The sequence below is a fragment of the Urocitellus parryii genome, chromosome 11 (assembly GCF_045843805.1).
Source record: "Urocitellus parryii isolate mUroPar1 chromosome 11, mUroPar1.hap1, whole genome shotgun sequence".
Classification (NCBI taxonomy): Eukaryota; Metazoa; Chordata; class Mammalia; order Rodentia; family Sciuridae; genus Urocitellus; species Urocitellus parryii.
This window is the reverse complement of record NC_135541.1, coordinates 15430729-15451848: the sequence shown is the minus strand read 5'-3', so window position 1 is coordinate 15451848 and position 21120 is coordinate 15430729.

Sequence of the window (21120 nt, the reverse complement as noted above, 5' to 3'; positions counted from 1 at the left end):
TGTACCAGTACTCAGTTTATGCTCCTTTTCTGGTTCTGTCATAACATGCCATATGATTCTCTTTTGTATGACATTGACCCTCATTTTTTGTAGTATGGTACTCATCTCTCCATGTACAGATATGTTACATTTATTTTCTCTCAGCTTCTATTGTCTTCTCTCTTCTCACTTTCCTCTCCTGATTTCTACCTTGTCCAACATTGAGAAATTGAGAGGAAGCAATATATATATATATATATTGGATAAAAGCAAAGAAGTTTGTTTGGGGCTCAAGAATTGCAATTCAGGAAAAAAAGATTGAGATAGTTCTGAGTATCTCTAGATCACTTTTGACATTAGCAATATTATTTGGTGACTTTGGTATCACTTGGCATCCTTAGGATCTCCCTATGTACCTAAAATTCATTTAGCAGCATCCAGGGAACTGTGTTGTGATTTTTATACCACCAGGATTTTTTAAAATTATTTTTCGGATTTTTAAAAAACATTTTTTAGTTGTAGTTGGACACAATACCTTTATTTATTTATTTTTACATGGTGCTGAGGATCAAACCCAGGGCCCTGCACAAGCTAGACAAGCGCTTTATCGCTGAGCCACAACTCCAGCTCTATACCAACGGGATTTTAAAAATTGAACCGTAGGGGCTTGGGTGTAGTTCAGTGATAAAGCACGTCTAGCATGTACAAGGCCCTGGATTTGATCTCCAGCACATATGTGGGTGCACCCCTCCACCCACACACACACATTTTAGCACCCTGCTGCAATTCAAGAGGAAGAGAGGAGGAAATAATAAAATCTGAAAGAGTGAAGGAGAACTCAAGCAATGTAGCTTTGTGTTGACAGTTGAAAAGCAATAGCAACTGAGATCAGCCTTATATTTTGCATTCAAGAATCAGAAGAGATGGCTCATTTGGGGTGAAAAATGTCATAAAGCCCATTAAGTCAACTGGGAAAACTGGGTACTAGGAGATGAAGATGAGCCTCCCAGTTAGCTGGTTACCTGATCACTTTGGGAAAAAATAAGACTGCTTTTTGGAGCTGGAGTTGTGGCTCTAGTGATAGAGTGCTCACTTAGCACCTGTGAGGCACTTGGTTCAATCCTTAGCACCACATAAAAATAAAAAAATAAAGATATTGTATCCACCTAAAACTAAAAAATAAATATAAAAAAAAGACTGCTTTTCATGGAGAATAGAGGCGACCTCAGCAGCATCTTCAAGCAAATAAAAACCATGCATGACTATTAAAAGGGATGATGAAGTTGTCGCAGCCATCAGATTTATTTAAATTCGTGGTTCCTCCAACCCACAAGGGGAAATTGAGAGGAAGCAGTATAGTTCTGCATCAGACAAACCTGGGACTAGACTCCCAGCTCTCCCTCTGCTGGCTGAGTGAGTAGAGCAAGTGATTTTATCTTTCTCAGCCTCAGTTTTCTCATCCATAAACAGGAATAACAACGTTAATTATAGTGAAGATTACTTGATATATTAAATGTAGAGTTCACTCAGCAAAGTACCTGACACATAGAGTTTTATATGTTAACAGAATAAAGTTTTAAGGGAAAAGGGGCAAGAAAATGTGGCCATATTAATGTTTGGAATACAGATTCTATGGTGTATAGTGACATTATATAAAGGTAATGGAGAGCCATGACCACCACCACACAACTCTCCCATCTGGGCTGGTTACTAAAGGATCTAAAGCTTATAACTTCTACAACTTATCCGAGCAAGCCAGCTGGAATGGAATTGCAAGTGTCCTTGCTCCAAATGCAAGGTAAATTATTTCTCTTCTCTCTCCCTTGGTTCTGTTTTTCTCTTCATGCTTTAATCATTTTGACACCAGGCTGTAGAAAAGTAATTTAAAATTAACATGTCTGACACTTGGTAGCTAGCAGAACCTGATTCTGAACCCTGCCCCCTCTCCAGGGCAGCCAAAAGTCATCTTTCATTGGCTACTGGTCTTGCAGCAGCTGATGAAGGACTCAGGAAAATACACCCAACAATTAATTTGCTAATTCAGTTTTCTGTTTAATTTGAAACCAGAAAATCCTTAATCACCCAGAAGCATAACTTTCCTTTTCTTTTTCTTTGGTACTGGGGATCGAACCCAGGGGCACTTTACCACTGAGCTACATCCCCAGCCCCAGCCCTTTTTATTTTTTTTTATTTTGAGACAGGGTCTTGCTAAGTTGCTGAGGCTGAACTTGAACTTGTGATCCTTCTGCTTCAGATTCCTGAGTCACTAGGATTAAGGCATACACCACTGCCCCCAGCTAGGATCTTGGCTTTCTGGCTCACGCATTGGCTGCTGAAATTTCTTGTTCAGTATTGAGCAAAGAAACAGAAGAGAAAGTGAAAACAATTACCTGGTTAAGTACATACCATACCGCCATTTTCTTTTGTTTTCAAAATGGTTTTCTAACTTGGTGTGTTCGTGTATGTTTGTAATCCCAGTGTCTCAAAGGCTAAGGCAGGAGGATCACAAGTTGGAGGCCAGCCTGGGCAAGTTAGCAAGAGCCTGTATCAAAAAATAAAAAGGTCTGGGGATGTAGCTCAGTGGTGGAGCACCCCTGGGATGGCCCCTGGATGGTGGATCCTCAGTTTAGGTCCTTTATAGTTTATTTGGAAGTTACAATTGAGATATGAAATGACCAAGCATGATTTTCATCAGGATGGTCAAAAATTGGGGACATTTTATACATGCTACCCATTTGAAGGCAGAGTCACAGTTCACATTATAGGGTCACATTTTACTAGGAGAATTAGGAGCAGTACCTTCACAAAATACTCAATGTAAACACACTGCTTCCTGAACCAACATGTGTTCAGGATTTAGGAAACTACCTTAGGATATAGACAGACCCAGGTTGGTTTCTGATGTTGGAAGTAAGCATTGCTATAAATTGCAAAGCAGCTTTCAGCTTCCCTGGGAACTTCTCTGCTGATTTCAATAGGAAGAGGCAAGGGGAATTTATATGAAATTGAAGATATTTGCATACGAGTTGGAAGAGAAGCTAGACACAGGTGTCCTTCCATAAATCCCTCTGATGGCTTTTCCTGGCTGGAGAGATTCTTAGGTATTGGGAGGAGGGGGAGGTGAATTCTTTTGTGCCCTTTTTGCCATTCAGTGTCTTTTGTTTCACTGATGGTTTGATTTTACTTCCTCTTTTTCCACCTCACAAAGACAAACTCTTCTGCCCAACTTATGATCTGTCAATCCTACTCATCAATATGTTTTGTTTTTACGCCTTGTACTAGTGATCAAAGCTAGAGGGTCTCTACCACCAAGATATACCCCCAGCCCCTTAATTACTATTTGGATGCTTATCAAATGTTGATTTATTTCCTTCCTTCCTTCCTTCCTTCCTTCCTTCCTTCCTTCCTTCCTTCCTTCTTCCTTCCTTCCTTCCTTCCTTTCCTTCCTTGCAGTACTGGGGATTAAGCCCAGGGTTCTCTGCCAGAAAGCCTTTTTAAAAAATTTTTTTTTTAAAGAGAGAAAGAATTTTAACATTTTTTTTTTTTTTTTTTAGTTTTCGGCGGACAACATCTTTGTTTGTATGTGGTGCTGAGGATTGAACCTGGGCCGCACGCATGCCAGGCAAGCACGCCACTGCTTGAGCCACATCCCCAGCCCAGCCTTTTTAAAATTTTGAGACAGGGTTTCACTAAGTTGCTAAAGCTGGCCTTGAAATTTTGATCCTCATGCCTCAGCTTCCTGAGTAACTGGGATTTCAGGCATATGCCACCATGTTTGGCCATCAATCCCTATTTCTAACTCCTCATCAGAGTGTATATTCTAATTTGGTCAGGCTCAATGTTCTGAGAACATGCCATTATGATCCTGTGTCCAAACCTTTGTTCATTTTCCTACTTAATTTTCTCCACATGTTCTTATCTCCTTTATGCAAATTTCTTCTAAACCTAAAAGCCCACCAAGGTTTTATTTCTTCCATTCAATCTTCCCCACCACTGATTTCCCCTTCTGCCTTCAAATGGGTAGCATTTATGCAGTATACCATATTGTTGACCATTTTGATGAAAATCATGTTTGGTTTATTTGTAACTTTCCAAATAAATTATGAAGGACCTATACTCAAGGTCCATGATATTCTTCCTTGGAATCACTCACAGGGGTTCCCCAACCTGGTCATTGATGATAATCACCAAGTGCTTGTTAAAAAAACCAATTAGCAGTTTGTATGCTCCCTGAGATTCTATTCTGTTAGTTTTAAAATGGGGCCCAGTCAAGTGTGGAGACACACAACTATAATCCCTGTGACTCAGGAAGCTGAGGCAGGAGGATCACAGCTAGTTGGAAGCTAGCCTCAGCAATTTAGGTCCTAAGCAATTTAGCAAGACCCTACATCAAAATAAAAAATGAAAAGTGCTAGGGATCTAGCTCAGTGGTAAAGCATTCCTGGGTTCAATCTCCAGTACCAAAAAAAAATTAAAATGGGGCCCAGGTTGGGTGCAGTGGCACATACTTATAATCCCAACTTGGGAGGCTAAGGCAGGAGGATCACAAATTTTAGGCTAGTCTTAGCAATGTAGCCAGATCCTGTCTCCAAAAAAAAGGTGTGTGTGTGGGGGTGCTGGGGTTGTGGCTCAGTGGGAGAACACTTGCCTAGCATGTGTGAGGCACTGGGTTTGATCCTTAGCACCACATAAAAATAAATAAAGTTTTTGTGTCATCTACAAAAACTTTTTTTTTAATATAAAGGGGCTGAGGATAGAGCTCAGTGGTAAAACACTCCTGGGTTCAATCTCCAGTAACACTTAAAAAAAAAAAAGGAGGAGGAGGAGGAGCAGCAGCAGCCCAGGTATCTGCATATACTCCCAAAACAGCCAGTCCTTTGATAGAAGCTAGGGAAATCACTGCTCATGGACATGGCATAGGAGACACTTGATTTAAGTTTAAACATTTGGGCTGGGTTTGTGGCTCATTTGGTAGAGTGCTTGTCTAGGGTGTGTGAGGCACTGGGTTTGATTCTCAGCACCACATATAAGTAAATAAATAAAGGTCAATCAACAACTAAAAAAAATAATAAAGTTTAAATATTTGAGTTTAAACTATATATACATCCAAACTCATTTATATCACAAGGGCTGGGCGTGTTGTTCAACGGTAGGACACATGTTTAACACACAAGGCCGTGGGTTCTATCCTCAGAATTTTCCCACCCCATAAAAAAAAGAAGCAGCAGCTTATTTATATCACATGGTGACATCATGGATAGGCACTCCACAATCAAATCTATACCTTACAGCAAAAATTGGTAGGCAGATAATCTGGTTTACCCTCTGTGGCACCAATTTGGTATATTTGGAAACAGAATCTCCTCTCAGCCTTCTGATCTCTTGGAAATTACAATTGCAGAGGAGATCAGGTTGATAGAATTGTAGCTAGAACAGAATGGTTTCCCATCCTCCTCCAAAAGCTGCAATCTCTAGAGTTTGTGGAGTGATATTTAGGGAGGGGACTTTGGCACATGAAAAAGCTGGTAAGATGTTGCCCCAGGCACAAAATTAAAAATGAGTCCTCCTGCCTATTACTCACCCCATGTCCTAAATCCAGCTCAAGTGTTAAATGATGAAGGATTAGGCTGTGATCCCTTCCTGGGGTACTTGTGTTTCAGAGGGAATCCTCTGGAAGTGAGAGGAGAGGATTACCTTAATGATCCCAACCTTACTTGATAGGCAGACTGCCCAAAACCCAAGATCTGGGACAGCATTTTCTTGGATGACTTTTTGGACACTGCTCTGCATCTTCCTCTACTTTCCCACCTCCAGTAAACAATGACCAAAAGGCTACCTCTCTTTTCAGAGCTGAAAAAAGTGGGACCCTTTCAGTTTAAATGAGATATGATGGTCTACTACGATTGTTAGAAGCAGCCCCTGGGTCAGAGTCCCATCACTGTTTTGCTGAAATGCCATATTCTGGATTTTCCATATTCTTACACTATTAAATTCAAAGAGAAAATTCATGAGTGTTCTTTAATTCATTCAACAAAGAGTAATTGAATGCCTACTATGTCTAAAGTACTGTCCTGGATGCCAGAGATCTACAAACGAACAAAGGAAATTCATGGAAGTTATGGGAAGATTAAAGGGACAAGATGTCCCTTTAAGTAAAGGAGCAAGATATACCTTGGGTTCAATACTCAGAACTGCAAAAAAAAAAAAAAAAAAAAAAAAAAAAGATTAAAATAAATAAATAATAATACACACAAAATAATTATATAGTATGTTACATGATAAGTGTGTGGAGGAAATATAAGCAGAGAATAGAAATGAAGCATTTGAAGGGAAGATTTCAATTTTAAACTGACTGGACAGAAAATACCAGTGAGAAAGTGATTCTAGAATAAATTTCTGAAGGAGGTGAGGAAACAAGCATGCCATGTACACACTTGGGGAAAAGGAATTCTTGATTAACTCTGACATTATAAATTAAGATCTAGGATCTGTAAATTCTAACCTAACTCTAGAATTGTTGCAAAATACACGATAATTTCCCTTTGACAGTTATTCAGTTCTTGAAACTATACTTCTTCTAAGCTGTAGTTGAAAATTTCACATCAAGGGCTGGGGATGTGGCTCAGCGGTGGCGCGCTCGCCTGGCATGCGTGCGGCCCGGGTTCGATCCTCAGCACCACATACCAACGAGGATGTTGTGTCCGCCGAGAACTAAAAAATAAATATTAAAAATTCTCTCTCTCTCTCTCTCTCTCTCTCTCTCTCTCCTCTCTCACTCTCTAAAAAAAAAAAGAAAATTTCACATCAAAAATAAATCTTGCAGGCTGGGGCTATAGCTCAGTGGTAGAGTACTTGCCTCACAGGTGTGAAACCCTGGGTTCGATCCTCAGCACCACATAAAAATAAATAAATATTTTTTTAAATTTTATTATTTATTTTATTAAACAAAGATATTGTGTCCATCTACAATTAAAATCAATCAATCAATCAATCAATCTTGCTGGGCACAGTGGCACACACCTGTAATCCCAGCAGCTTGGGAAGTTGAGGCAGGAGGATCATGAGTTCAAAGCCAACCTTAGCAACAGGGAGGTGCTAAGCAACTCAGTGAGACCCTGTCTCTAAATAAAGTGTAAAAAGGGCTGGAGATGTGGCTCAGTGGTTAAGTGCCCCTGAGTTCAATCTCAGGTACCAAAAAAAAAAAAAAAAAAAGAATAAATAAATAAATTTTGAGGGCTAGGAATGTAGCTCAGTGGTGGAGCACTTGCCAAGCATACACAAGGCTGTGGTACTACAAAATAAATAAATAAACAAATAAGCCCTGACTGGGTGTGGCAGCACACAGCTGTAATTTCAGCTATGGAAAAATGATCCCCCAAAACAAGTTTAGGCAATTTAGAGAGACCCTGTCTCAAAATAAAACATTAAAAGTACTGGGGATGTAGCTCAGTGATAGAGCGCTCCTGGGTTCAATCTCTAGTACCAAAATAAATAAACAAATAAATAATGATAAATACATAAATATTGGGCAGCAGGATAGCACAGTGGTAAAGTGCTTGCTTAGCAAGTGTGAGGCTCTGGATTCAACTCTCAGCACTGGGGAAAAAAATTTAAAAAGTAAATTTTATTTTATTTTCCTGAAAGCTCAATAGTACTGCCATACTTACATAGAGGTATAGAAGTCTGCCCAAAAACAAACCTTCCAAATTCATTGCAATTTTCAATGAAAGATTTTCATTTATGCTAATTAATTGCTTTAAAAACAGTCACAGGAATAATGAGGCATTGAATTTTAAATGAGCTATTTGTTTTTAAGAAATTAAAAAGTTTCTCTCATTTGGTTCTCAGCACAACATTGTGAAATATGCTAGACTGATATTTATGTTCAATTTACACATGAAGATGCTAAATCTCAGAGAGATTAAGTGTCTTGCCTAAGGTCACACAGCTAAAAAGTAGTTGAGCCAAACTTTAAAACTCAGGTTTTTTTTTTGACTCCAAATCCTCTGTTTCTTCTTTCTATCATAGTTGCCTTTTCAGTTCCCAAATTAGGAAAACAGCTACACCACAGTATTTACTTACAGAAAGCAACCTCTAGATGCCCTGTGAAACCACATCTACCATATAAAAAAGAGAAATATCAACAGTGTATTGGGAAAGCTGGTTGTGAAGTTGAACTTAAAACCAAAAATACAGACAGCTGGCACCAGTTCCTAGGCATAGGTCTTAAAGTCTGGAAGGCTAAATCACAGCAGAAATATTATCCCTTTTCTGCACTGGGCTCTGGTACAAGGAATGCTTTCCACCTGGGGCAGAGTAGATGCTGAGAAGCAGTACATTGTTCCATTAAGTGCTAAAATTTATCAATACCCTAATTCAAGCAAAAGGAGATATAAAGAAGTGGTTATGTTTCTTGAATTTGATTCCCGCCCCCCACCCTTATTCCCCACATTTCTGTAAAAATCTACTGTCTGGCTCTCCCACCTCTGTTTCTCCCTTTTTCCTGACCTCTTTCCCAAACTCTTACTATACGTGCTCCAGATGAACCTCTAATGACTCCAAAGTATAGTTCATTTCAAGAAAATAAGATTCACTCCTGGGCAGAAGAATTCCAAATGATTTAGTGGCTACTCTGCCCTCTAGGAGGGGGAAATATTTCCCCTCAGTCCTAAGAGAAGGCCTGTATATAGTAGCTTTCTTCCAAAGAGGTGGAAGGGGACAAGAGGGGGAAGAAATGTCATAATGGAGGAAACGGACACACAAACATTACCTGAGTTAAATGAGTAAATATCAGCAAATATCAGCAGTCATAAATCACGATGATAGTATGCACCCTTGATATCATGAGATAAAAATGACACTTTAGGGCTGGGGATTTGGCTCAAGTGGTAGCGCGCTCGCCTAGTATGCATGAGGCACTGGGTTCGATTTTCAGCATCACATAAAGATACTGTGTCCACCTAAAACTAAAAAATAAATATTTAAAAAAAAATGGCACTTTACCTCTGCAGTTGTCCTCCCACTACCCATAACCCCAGTCTTATCAGGAGAAAACATAAGTCAAATTCAGATAGAACATCCTACATAACAAAATCAGTACTTCTCAGAAGTATCAAGGTCATCAAAACAAGGAAAGTCTGAGAAAATGCCACAACCAGGAGGATCCTGAAAAGATATGACAAGGAAATGTGTTGATAGAATCCTGGATGAGATCTGAAAATAGATGATCTGAAATAACTTTTGGTTTTTTTCTGTGTTGCTAGAGATCCTACCCAGAGCCTTGCTCTTGTTAGGCAAGCACTCTAACCTGAGCTAGTCCTGAGATCCTAAACTAGAAAAAAAGGACATTAGATAAATACTAAATAAGTCGAAGAAACCAAAAATTTTAACTAATAACAATATACCATCTGGGTATGGTTGCTCACACCTGTAATCCAGTGACTGAGGAGGCTGAGGCAGGAGGATCCCAAGTTCAAAGCCAGCCTCAGCAATTTAGCTAGGCCCTAAGCCACTCAGAGAGATCCTGTCTCTCAAAATAAGAAATAAAAAGGGCCATGGATGTGGCTCAGTGTTTAAGTGCCCTTGGGTTTAATCCCTGGTACCAATAAATAAATAAATAAATAGGGCTGAACATGTAGCTCAGTGGTAAAGTGCCCCTGGGTCAATACCCATTACAAATAACAAGAACAATAATATATCAATACTGGTTCACTAATTATGTCAAATGTATCATACTAATGTAAGATGCTAACAATAGGAGAAACTGAATGTGGGGTGTATGGGAACTCTCAGTACCAGTAGTCTAAAAAATAAGGTCTATTTTTAAAAAAGAAAGAAAGAAAAGCTGGGTACAGTGGTGCATGCCTATAACTCTAGCAACTTTTTTAAAATATTTTATTTTGAGACAGGGTCTCACTAGGTTACTTACAAGCTTGCTAAATTGCTGAGGCTGGCTTTGAACCTGCAATCCTCCTCTCTCAGCAAGACACTGGAATTACAGGTGTGAGCCCTCATGCCCAGCTTAATTTCAGCAATTTGGGAGGCTGAGGCAAAAGGATTCCAAATTTGAGACCAACCCCAGCAATCTATCAAAGCCCTCAGCAGTAACTAAGTAAGATGCCGTCTCGAAATTAAAAAATGGGCTGGGCATGTAGCTCAGTGATAAAAAGTCCTAGAGTTCAATTCCTAGACAAAAAAAGAAAAAAGAAAGATTCAGTCTAGCATTTAAGACCTTCCTTATCTAATACATCTTATTAAAACTGACATAAGATGAAATAGAAATCTGAATTTCCCTATATCTATTATAGAAATTGAATTTGTCACAAAAACAACAACAGGGCTGGGGATGTGGCTCAAGCGGTAGCGCGCTCACCTGGCATGTGTGGCCCGGGTTTGATCCTCAGCACCACATACAAACAAAGATGTTGTGTCCGCCGAAAACTAAAAATAAATAAATAAATATTAAAAATTCTCTCTCTCACTCTCTCTTTAAAAAACAACAACAAAAAAAAAAAACAAAAAAATAAAAAAATAAAAAACAACAACAACAACAACAACTTACTAAAGAAAGCTCTAGGCCCACATAGTTTTTTTGTTTGTTTGTTTGTTTTCCTGTGGTGCTGGGGATTGAACCCAGGGCCTGGTGTATACAAGGGAAGCACTTTACAAACTGAGCCATATCCCAACCCAAGGTCTACATAGTTTCACTGGTCAATTCTATCAAACATTTAAGGGACCAATTTCACACAAATCCTTTAAGAAAATACAGGAAGAGGAGACATTTCCAATTCATTAGACCTTATCTAGCCAGCCTAGTCTTTGCCACCCTACTGCAACACCAAAAAACTATTTGTGTCTAAAAGGTAATGTTGACCAGCTATCTGGCCATCCCTTAGCTCAGTCAAGTTGACCATGGTATTGTGTATCTGTAGGCAGGAGATTTAAGTTCTTGGACTTTACTTTCCACATCTAGGACAGGATTATTGCTGGGAATAAATGAAGCACATCTTGTAAAGTTATTAGAATCGTGGCTGAAAAAAGACTTGATAAATTGTAAAAACTAAAACGAAGGGAGGTAGAAAAAAAAAACAAACTGTGTGTTTCCTTGTTATCCCCATATGACTTACTGCATACCTTCTTGGAATGCCCTTCCCTTTTCTTTTTTTTTTTCCCCCATCGTTTTTGCTGATCGAACCCAGGGCCTCACACATGCTAGGCAAGTGCTCTACCACTGAGCCACAGCACAGCCCCCCTTTTTTCTACAGTTTTTAATTTGTGCATTATAGTTGTACAAAGTGATAGGATTTGTTGTTACACATACATGCACACAATATAACAATATAATTTGACAGGTATCACTCACCAGCACATCCCTCCTCCCTCTCTACCTGTCACCCCTTGGTCCCTTTCCTCTGATGATCTCCCTTGGATTTCCATGATATCTGCCCCCACCTTTCTATCCCTCTTTCCTCTCTAGCTTCCGCCGAAGAGAGAAAACATACGATCCTTGACCTTCTGAGTTTGACTTATTTTTGCTAAACATGAGTGTCTCTAGTTCCATCCATTTTCCTGCAAATTATATCAGCTCATTTTTTCTTTATGACTGAATACCAAATTTCTTTATCCATTCATCCATTGGTGGACACCTAGGCTGGTTCCATAGTTTGGCTATTGTGAATTGTGCTGCTATAAACATGGGTATGCGTGTGTCACTGTAGTAGGATGACTTTAATTCTTTAGGATAAATTCCAGGAGAGTGGTATGACTAGGTTCTACGGTGGTCCATGAGTAGTCTTTTGAGGAACCTCCATACTGGTTTCCATAGTGGTTGTACTAACTTACAATCCCACCAACTGTGTAAAAGTGTTCCTTTTTCTCCATACCCTTTCATTCCATTTCTTTTGCCTATACAAGTCCTTTTGATGGATAATAACGGTGATTCCTTTCTCTTTCTTTCTTGTACTGGAAATTGAACCTAGGGCCTAGCACACGCTAGGCCAAGTGCTCTACCTCTGAGCTACATCCCCAGTTCAAGAACAGGGCTTCTTAGATGACTGAGACGTAAGCCCTAGTCTTTTAACACCTGCCTTTAAAAACAAGTACAACCTTGAGAAGTGAGCACAAAAAAACAGAACAAATCAGTGTTAGTACTGTACACAGGCATTAAGCCCAGTATCGTGTACACAAAAGAAGAGTCAAGGGCTTTTCAGATTCAACACAGATAAGTGTTTCCACTCAGCAGTGAAATATAATATAGAACTGTGCAAAATATAGAAGAAGTGAAATTAGTACATATTTGTAATCCCAGTAACTGAGGCTGGTCTTAAGCTTGCTATCCTCCTGCCTCAACAACTTAGTGAGACCCTGTCTCAAATTAAAAACTAAACAGCACTGGGAATGTGGCTCAGTGGTAGAGTGTCCCTGGGTTCAATCCCAGAGTCAGAGAAGTAATATTTCTTGCAGGATAAGACCCTAGCCTTTGGGGTGAGGACCCTTCCAGACAGAGAGAAGAGTGTGTGGCGGCTCTGAAACTGGACTGTTACCAAGTTCTATGAACTGCCAGACAGAAGGTCAATGTGGCCGGGAGGTTGGAAGCGTAGGTGAAGCCAAGTTCATACAGGGACTTCTTGGACTTTGAACAAGTTTATACTTTATTCTAAATACAGTGGGAAGCCATGACAGAATGATAAATTAATGATGAGAAAATTGAGAAGACCCTAGAGCCATAATATTTCAAAAGGCATTATTTGCTCACAGCTTCAACTGACATTTATTGAATATATCTATGCCAGCTACTCTTTTTTATTTTTATTTTTATTTTTTGAGGAGAGGGGTGGGGAGAGAGAGAGAGAGAGAGAGAGAGAGAGAGAGAGAGAGAGAGCTTATTTATTTATTTATTTAAGTTCTCGGCGCACACAACATCTTTGTTGGTATGTGGTGCTGAGGATCGAACCCGGGCCGCACGCATGCCAGGCGAGCGCTACCTCTTGAGCCACATCCCCAGCCCTGCCAGCTACTCTTCTAAGCCTTTTTACATCCCATTCAATCTTCCCCACAGTATTAGGGGTTGAACCCAGGCTTCACACATGCTATGTAAGCGTTCTACCACTGAGCTACATTCCCAGCCCTATTTATTTATTTATTTATTTATTTGAGACAGGATTTTGCTATGTTGTTGGGGCTGGCCTCAAACTTGTGATCCTCCTGCCTTAGCCTGCCTAATAGCTGGAATTAGAGGTGTACACCACTGCACTCAGCTAGAATAATCCTTTTAAAACACAAGTCATAGTCTGGGGATGTAACTCACTGATAGAGCGCTGCCTAGCATATCTGAGGCCCTTGGTGTAATCCCCAGCACCACACATACAACAACAACAACAACAACAAAATCAATAAAAACCCCCCTATACATCAAAGGAAAGATTGATGCAGAGTAATGAGTGAAGGAGTAATGAAGAAAAAAATCAGTTTCAGAGACTCAAATTTAGGAAAATAAAAAGTTATATAATAAAACAAGTCATATCATAAAACCCTCTGCTTCTCAGATTAAACACCAAAAACCCGTATGGTGATTTTTAAGGCCTTACAAAGCCTGCCCCTCCACTCCCACTCCCCTGTCTCCCTCAACTCTCCTCTGGCTCATTCTATGAGTCTCCACTGGTAACTCCTGCCTCAGAACCTCCTGTTAGCTGTCCCCTCTCCTGGAACGCTCCTCCAGCTTCCATTGTTTGACTTGTTCCTTCTCTTTTCTGTCTCCACTGAAAATCCCCTTACCAGCAAGTCCTTTCTGACCACCTTTCATAAACTACAAACTCTGCCCAAACCATAGTCTTCATTTCCTTTAACACTGTTTCATGAGTCGCCATAGCCATTATCAGCACTGAATACACTAAGTTTCCTTACTTATTTTTCTGCTTCCCATTAGACTATAAGTCCCATGAGAACAGGAACTTTATCTTCTGTTCTTAGAGCACTGTGTTCGGCTCCTACGCCACAGCCTGGCAATAGCAGTTGCTCAGTGAATAGCAGGTGACTAAAGATGGGACTTACTTATTCAATGACCCAATGAACAGAAGGACAATGTCATTCCAATGAGGATGGAGAAATCACTTTGCAAACTAGGAAGTGGTGTAATAAATAATTTGTCTATTTCTTCCAGTTGGTTCTTTGGTTTCTAAGCATTAAGATCTTTTTTTTTTTTTTTTTAACTCGGGATTGAACTCAGGAACACTCGATCACTGAGCCACATCCCCAGCCCTATTTTGTATTTTATTTAGAGACAGGGACTCACTGAGTTGCTTAGCACCTTGCTGTTGCTGAGGCTGGCTTTGAACTCCTGATCCTCCTGCCTCAGGCCCCTGAGCTTCTGGGATCACAGGCGTGCGCTGCCACACCCAGCTTAAGATCCACTTCTGAAAACCCTTAACCAGGGGCTGGGGTTGTGGCTCAGTGGTAGAGTGCCTGCCTAGCGTGTGTGGGGGCCCGGGGTTCAATCCTCAGCACCACATAAAAAAAAAATGATAAGCAAAATAAGGGTATTTGTCCATCTACAACTAAATATATACATATTTAAAAAAAAAAAAGCCTTAACTAAATCAAGTGGACACAATTGTCTATGCATTGCTGATTCTTGGTGGGCCACCAACTATGTAACTGTCAGCAGTTAGTCTTCCTATTTTTTCCTTCTCAGTTTCACTGGCAAAGCCCGTGAGGATCCCTTGCTCTTTTCAAAGGCACCCTTGCATACTTTTTGGGGGATGGAGGTTACCAGGGGATTGAACTCAGGGACACTCTACCACTGAGCCACATCCCCAGCCCTATTTTGTATTTTATTTAGAGACAGGGTCTCACTGAGGTACTTAGCACCTCACCCTTGCTGAGGCTGGCTTTGAACTTGAGATCTGCCTGCCTCAGCCTCCCAAGCCGCTGGGATTACAGGCGTGCACCACGGCACCTGGCTGCCCTTGCATACTTTTTGGGTTTTTTAGAGTTTTTATTCTGAGAGAGAGAATTTTTAAATATTTATATTTTTAGTTTTCTGTGGACACTGTGGTGCTGAGGATCGAACCCGGGCTGCACGCATGCCAGGCGAACGCGCTACTGCTTGAGCCATATCCCCAGCCCCTAGAATTTTTATTCTGAGAAATGGGAGAGATGGTTGTTATCCTGTCTGAGGCTGGGGTTCTATACAGGGAAAGTGATTCAACTAAGTCAAGCAGAAGTGAATTCTTATTGGACACGAATGGATTAAACTGAAGGATAGTGGGAGGAGAGGGGAAGGACAGGGAGCAGGTGCCCTGAATAGTAGAGAAAGAGGAGACGCAGAACAGACATTCAACTGATGATGGAGAAGCTCTTGAGTCTAGATTTGGTGCCACCAGAAAGGTAAGCTTCCCCACAGCTGAGAGAATCCCATGGTGTCTTTCTAGGAATGAGGCAACAGGCTCCAAATAGTTGGCCATTTCAGCTGTCCCCAGTGGCCAAGTCCAAGAGACTCACTCTTGGTAAAGTCCTCATTCTAGGTTTTTTTCAGATAAACTTATGAGATAATGTCTGAAAAAAAGAAATTTCTTTTTTACACTCTATTTCTCAAAACAAGGCATTCTTAACAGCTGAGTTAGGAAGGTGAAGGAAAGGATACTTCTGGATCTTCAAATGCCAGGTAGAGGGGACATTCCTGCCGAGGAGGCAGGTCCCTTGACAACTCTGGAATTTCCTCCAAGAATGTGGGGGGGCATTTTTCCTCTCAGCCCCCTCTAGATCAGAGCTCTGTCTTCCCAGTTCAGACAACTGTTCTCTGTATCCATGGGAATTGCTCCCATAATTAGCAGTGTCTCCTGCCTGGAACACTGACAAGTGCGTCCAAACCTGGCAACCAGTCCTGGGAAGGCGAGCTGATTAAATCTTTCCTGTTGAGAGGCACCTTTTTGATTTGAACGCAACAACACCTCCACCTACCTACGTCCCCCACCTCAGGATTGACCCGAGGAAAGCAGTTTCACCCAAGTCTCCTTACCTGAAGATTCTAATGTTTTAAAGACACATTTAATGATCCACACCTGGAATCCCAGATATCCCCGAGGCTGAGAGAGGAGGAGGATCACAAGTTCGAGGACGCCTGGGCAACTTAGTGAGACCATATCTCAAAATAAAAAATAAATAAAAAAGGGCTGGGCTTGTTGCTCAGTGGTAGCATGGCAGCACACTTGAAGAATAAAAGGGGTCCGAACACCACTAAGTCGACCACATAAATGTCAAGTACACGTGGAAGAGCGAAATCAGGCAAACTATTTCTTTAGAAGTTTTAGGAAGACCGGCTGGAACCACGGAACCCGCAGCAAATACTCTCGGTGATATTCTGTTCCAGGAAAGCTTTCTACAGCGGGGGTGTTCTTATCTGGATGCAGCTAGGATTATGTAGCACCAGTCAAACATGTTACGGGGAGACCATCTCCATGTTTTCCCTACTAAACTTAAAGTCTTTTAAGTTTATCCAGACTTATTTTGGTTTGTGCAATAAAAAAAGAGAGAGGTTGGAGAACTATGTCTAACAAAAACAAAGCCATTGTGTGTTCAAAGTTTCCCACTGAAGCTGCTTTTAAAGCACTCTGCTGCGCCACAGCCCCCGTCACCTCAGCTATCCTTGCATTCAGGCAGGTTGGCTGTGGACAAAGCAAATCTGCTTCACACGCAGCAGCCCTAAACCTCCACTCTCAGGACAAAAGTCTTCCTTAGCACTGTTTTCTACATGGCTCTGGTTAAGGGCCATTCACTTACCTCCAACCTCTTTCTCCTGGGAAACAAAGGAACCTTTGGGCTGAAGTGACACGGGAGAGTTAGAATCAGATTTGTTATCGACATTGCAGCCTTCAATTTCAGCAAGAGGCTCAATCTGTCTATTCCGACTACAGGAAGGCAGCCTTTATAACCCCTGGAGCACTTGGCCAATTATGCACCTGCAAATATACCATACAAGACATTTCAGGCTCCTAAGCACTTTGAAAACCGATACTTAAACAGTCTCAAGGGATCCTATCACCCACCTCGGATAATAGCTGCTTTGGAATCTGTTATTGGCACGAAAAAGAAAGAGTCCTCTGAAGTCATTCTAAAGCCATTTTTATTGTGCATTTTCAAACAAAGAACCTCACCAAAAGAACTTCTGTTACAAAATCAGGGGAGAAAGTCAAACTCATCTCATCTAAGAGTCAATTACCCCTGCAATTTTAGGAAGGGATGGGAAAGAGTGCTGGGGGGAGGGTAGGGGGAGGGGTGGATTGGCTTTTAAAATCCCCTGGGTGAGAGGGGTGTTTCCACCGACTCTAAACGCTAACAATTACAACAGAAGGGCCTCTGTGACTTTCTGGCTATAAACTTTTTATGATTATTAACTGGAGAAATCTAGAATATGTGGGGTTTTAACAATTGGCTCTCAACCTCCATTTGCTTCCTTCTGAGGGCGCTTGGTTTGGCACAGGGTGTAGTAACCTGAGGCTCAGGATCTCTGTTGGCTACCCTAATATTCCTTGCTGAAAAGCTACCTTCTTACATATCTGACTTCCAATAAAAAGGCAGATGCCCTGCGCGCTGTTTATCTTAGGAAGAAATACATGTGGGAAAAGAAGCAATTTTCTTCTCATTGCAATTAAATCGTCATGACCACCTGTTGTGGGATTAGCCTGCCATCTGCTGTTCAAAAGAGAAATAGCAGAGGAAAGGGACGGAAGGAGGCATGCTGCCGGAAAGCTCTCCTTCCCAGATGCCCATTGGTTAAAGAACTATTTTAATATAGTTAAAATCTTCCCCCCTCCCCCCCCTCTTTATTCTGTGGGGCTACAGATTGAGTTCAGGGGCTCAAGTATTCTAGGTAAGTGCTCTACTGCTGAGCTGCACCCCTAGCTTAACACCTTCCCCTTTTAAAGGATCTTGCTCTGTATTTTTATTAAAGTGGGGTACAGCAAAGTAGTAATAGCAACAGTGCTAATTGAAGGGTCCGGCAAATGTGGGTATGATTTTTTTAAAATTTGGTAGTATTGTATCAAGAGCTCTAGAATAATTTCCCCCTTTGACCTATTTATTCTACTCTCAGAAATTAAGAAAAGGCCATGTGTGCAAAAATGTTCATCACAATGTTTTTTGTTTTGTTTTTTGGTGCCGGGGATAGAACCCAGGATGCTTTACCACTGAGCTACATCTCCAGCTGTGTTTCATTTTGAGACAAGGTCTTCCGGAGTTGCATAGGGCCTCACTGAATTGCTGAGGCTGGCCTCAAACTTGCTATCCTTCCTGCCTCAGTCTCCCCAATGCAGGGATCAGAGATGTGTGCCACTGTGTCCAGTTACTGTGATCATTTGATTATGTGATAATGAAAAAATAAACTAAAAGAGGAAGCAATGCGAATGTCTACTGATTTGCAAATGGTATTCAGTTGGTGGAATGTTATGAAACTATTAAAAATAATTACATTAAAATTTGTGATTAATGATAAAGCATTTATATTATAATAAAAAATGAAAATAAAAGGAGTGTAGACTATAAATGGGGGAAAAGCTACATTGAAATATTGCCAGCAGTTCTTTGTTTATAAGGCCATGAGAAACTAAACACTTTTTCCTATTTTTTATGTTTTCCAAAGTGTCCTTTTCGCTGGGTACAGTGTTGCACGTCTGTAATCCCAGCAGCTTAGGAGGCTGAGGCAGGAGGATTTTGAGTTCAAAGCCAGCCTCAGCAATGGCAAGGTGCTAAGCAACTCAGGGAGACCCTGTCTCTAAATAAAATACAAAATAGGGCTGGGGATGTGGCTCAGTGGTCAAGTGCTCCTGAGCTCAATCCCTGATACCCCCCAAAATAAAAATAAATAAAAATATTGGGCTGGGGATATAGCTCGGTTGGTAGAGTGCTTGTCTCACATGCACAAGGCCCTGGGATCAATCCCCAGCACCACACACACACACACACACACACACACACACACACACAAAGTAAAAATAAATAAAAATATTAATTCCTGGTATCCCCCCCAAAAATAAACAGCAACAAAACAAAAAGAAAGTGTCTTTTTTTTTTTTTCCTTTTTTGGTGCTGGGGATCTTTTCTTGGATGCTCTGGGACTGAGGTATACCCTGAGGTATACCCCAGCCCTCCCCGGACCTCTGGATTATCTACCACTCAAATAGTCTCTGATTTCATCTGTCTGGTCTTGCTCCCTCCAGGGCATTGCCAGTCAGTAATCATTCTGTGATGCAAGCTTGGTCAAGCCTTCCCCAGCTCAGAATCCTTCCATGGCTCCCACTGCCTTATAAGATTAAGTTCAAGAGCCTAGTCCTGCCATCCGATGCCTCTGTATGGGATTTTAATCCCTTGATGCATCAGACTATTTCAAACTCCTTTGTTTTGTGTTTTGTTTTGTTTGCTGTCCTAGGGATTGAGCCCAGGGGTGCTCTACCACTGAGTGGCACCCCCAGCCCTTTTTATTCTTTATTTTGAGACAGAGTCTCACTAAGTTGCCCAGGTTGGGCTCCAACCCGTGCTCCTCCTGCCTCAGCCTCCTGAGTAACTGGGATTACAGGAGTGCATCACTGCTCCCGTCTTTATCTCACACCCCACCCCCTTTATTTCACTTGTACTGTTCCCTCTGCCAGGAATGCTTTTCCTGGCAACGACTGCCTGACAAACCCCTACCCATCTTTTGGGACTCAGCTTAGATGCCAGCTCCTCTTGTTACTTCCCCTCTCTGCCTCTTGGTAGAACCGGCCACATCCTCCTTTGTGCCACTTTTCCCAGAGGAGAAAAACTGCAACACTGTAGCGGATCCTGTTGCTCCAGATCCTCTCAGATCTCTTACCAGTCCCTCCTGCCTCCTCCTGGGCTGTGGCTTGTTTTTGCTTCTAAAAATCAGCTCCTGGAGACTCTTCTGAGGAAGAGAGTCCTCAAGTTACTGGAATGGCTTTGATCCTTCCTTTTCCTAGTGTCTGCAAATGGCTGATTAGATGTGGGAGTTTGAAAGCTCAGCATATTTGCTTCTGGATAGAATTTACACTCCTGAGTTCCCTGAGGGATTAAGTTCCTTTATGGATTAAACTACCTTCTCTGGGTCTTTGCCTGAAACTGCATCTTCCCTTGTTTGCTCCCCCTTCCCGGTCCTGCTTCCCCTGGTCTCTTACTGGCTTCTCTTTGGAGAATGTGCTTAATAATAAATCTCACCCGGGACTCCTCCGCCAGGTTTGCTTCTGAGATCCCCCAGGCATCCGGCTGGCATGCCTTTACTCCTTATTGTATGCCAGAAGCGAGGTGCTTTACAAAAGCTAGCTTTCTTACATCTCACAAACTCTGTGAAAAAGGTACATAATTTAATGTTTGTATACCTGAATGTTTTAATTAATTAGTTAATCAATTAATTAATTTTTGGTACCAGAAACTGAACCCAGGGTTCTTAACCACTGAGCCACATCCCCAGCCCTCTTTTTTTATTTTGATACAGGGTTTTGCTAAATAGTTCAGAGCCTCGCTAAGTTGCTGAGACTGTTTTTGAACTCGCAATCCTCCCACCTGAATGAATTGAGACTCAGGAATCTGGGTAATTTATCTTGGGTCACCAGGCATGGAGACTTATGCCTGTCATCCCAGTGACTGGGCAGACTGAGGCAGGAGGACTGCAAGCTCTAAGCCAGCCTCAGCAAATCACTGAGACCTTGTCTCGAAAAAAAAAAAAAAAAACTAAAAAGGACCCTGAATGTAGCTGGGTGATAGAGCACCCCTGGCTTTAATCCCTGGTACCAAAAACAGAAATAAACAAAAAACTCCTCCTGGGTCGCACAGCTATTATAAGGATTAACAGCTTAAACCTAGTCTTTTTTTATTCTAAGATGTGTCTTTTTTTTTTTCATGGACACAATATTTTTATTTTGTTTATTTATTTTTATGTGGTGCTGAGAATGGAACCCAGCGCCTCACATTGCAAAGCAAGCCCTCTGCCACCAAGCCACAACCCCAGCCCTAAGGTATGTCTTTTTTACACATTCTCAATACCTCTTGAACGCTAAGTTCAATGTCTTTCTCTTTGTGAACACAGAGGCAGACAAAGGTAAAATCATTTGGGGGAACTCTGATTTTTGGTGTTTATCTACTTATCTGGGGGATTCA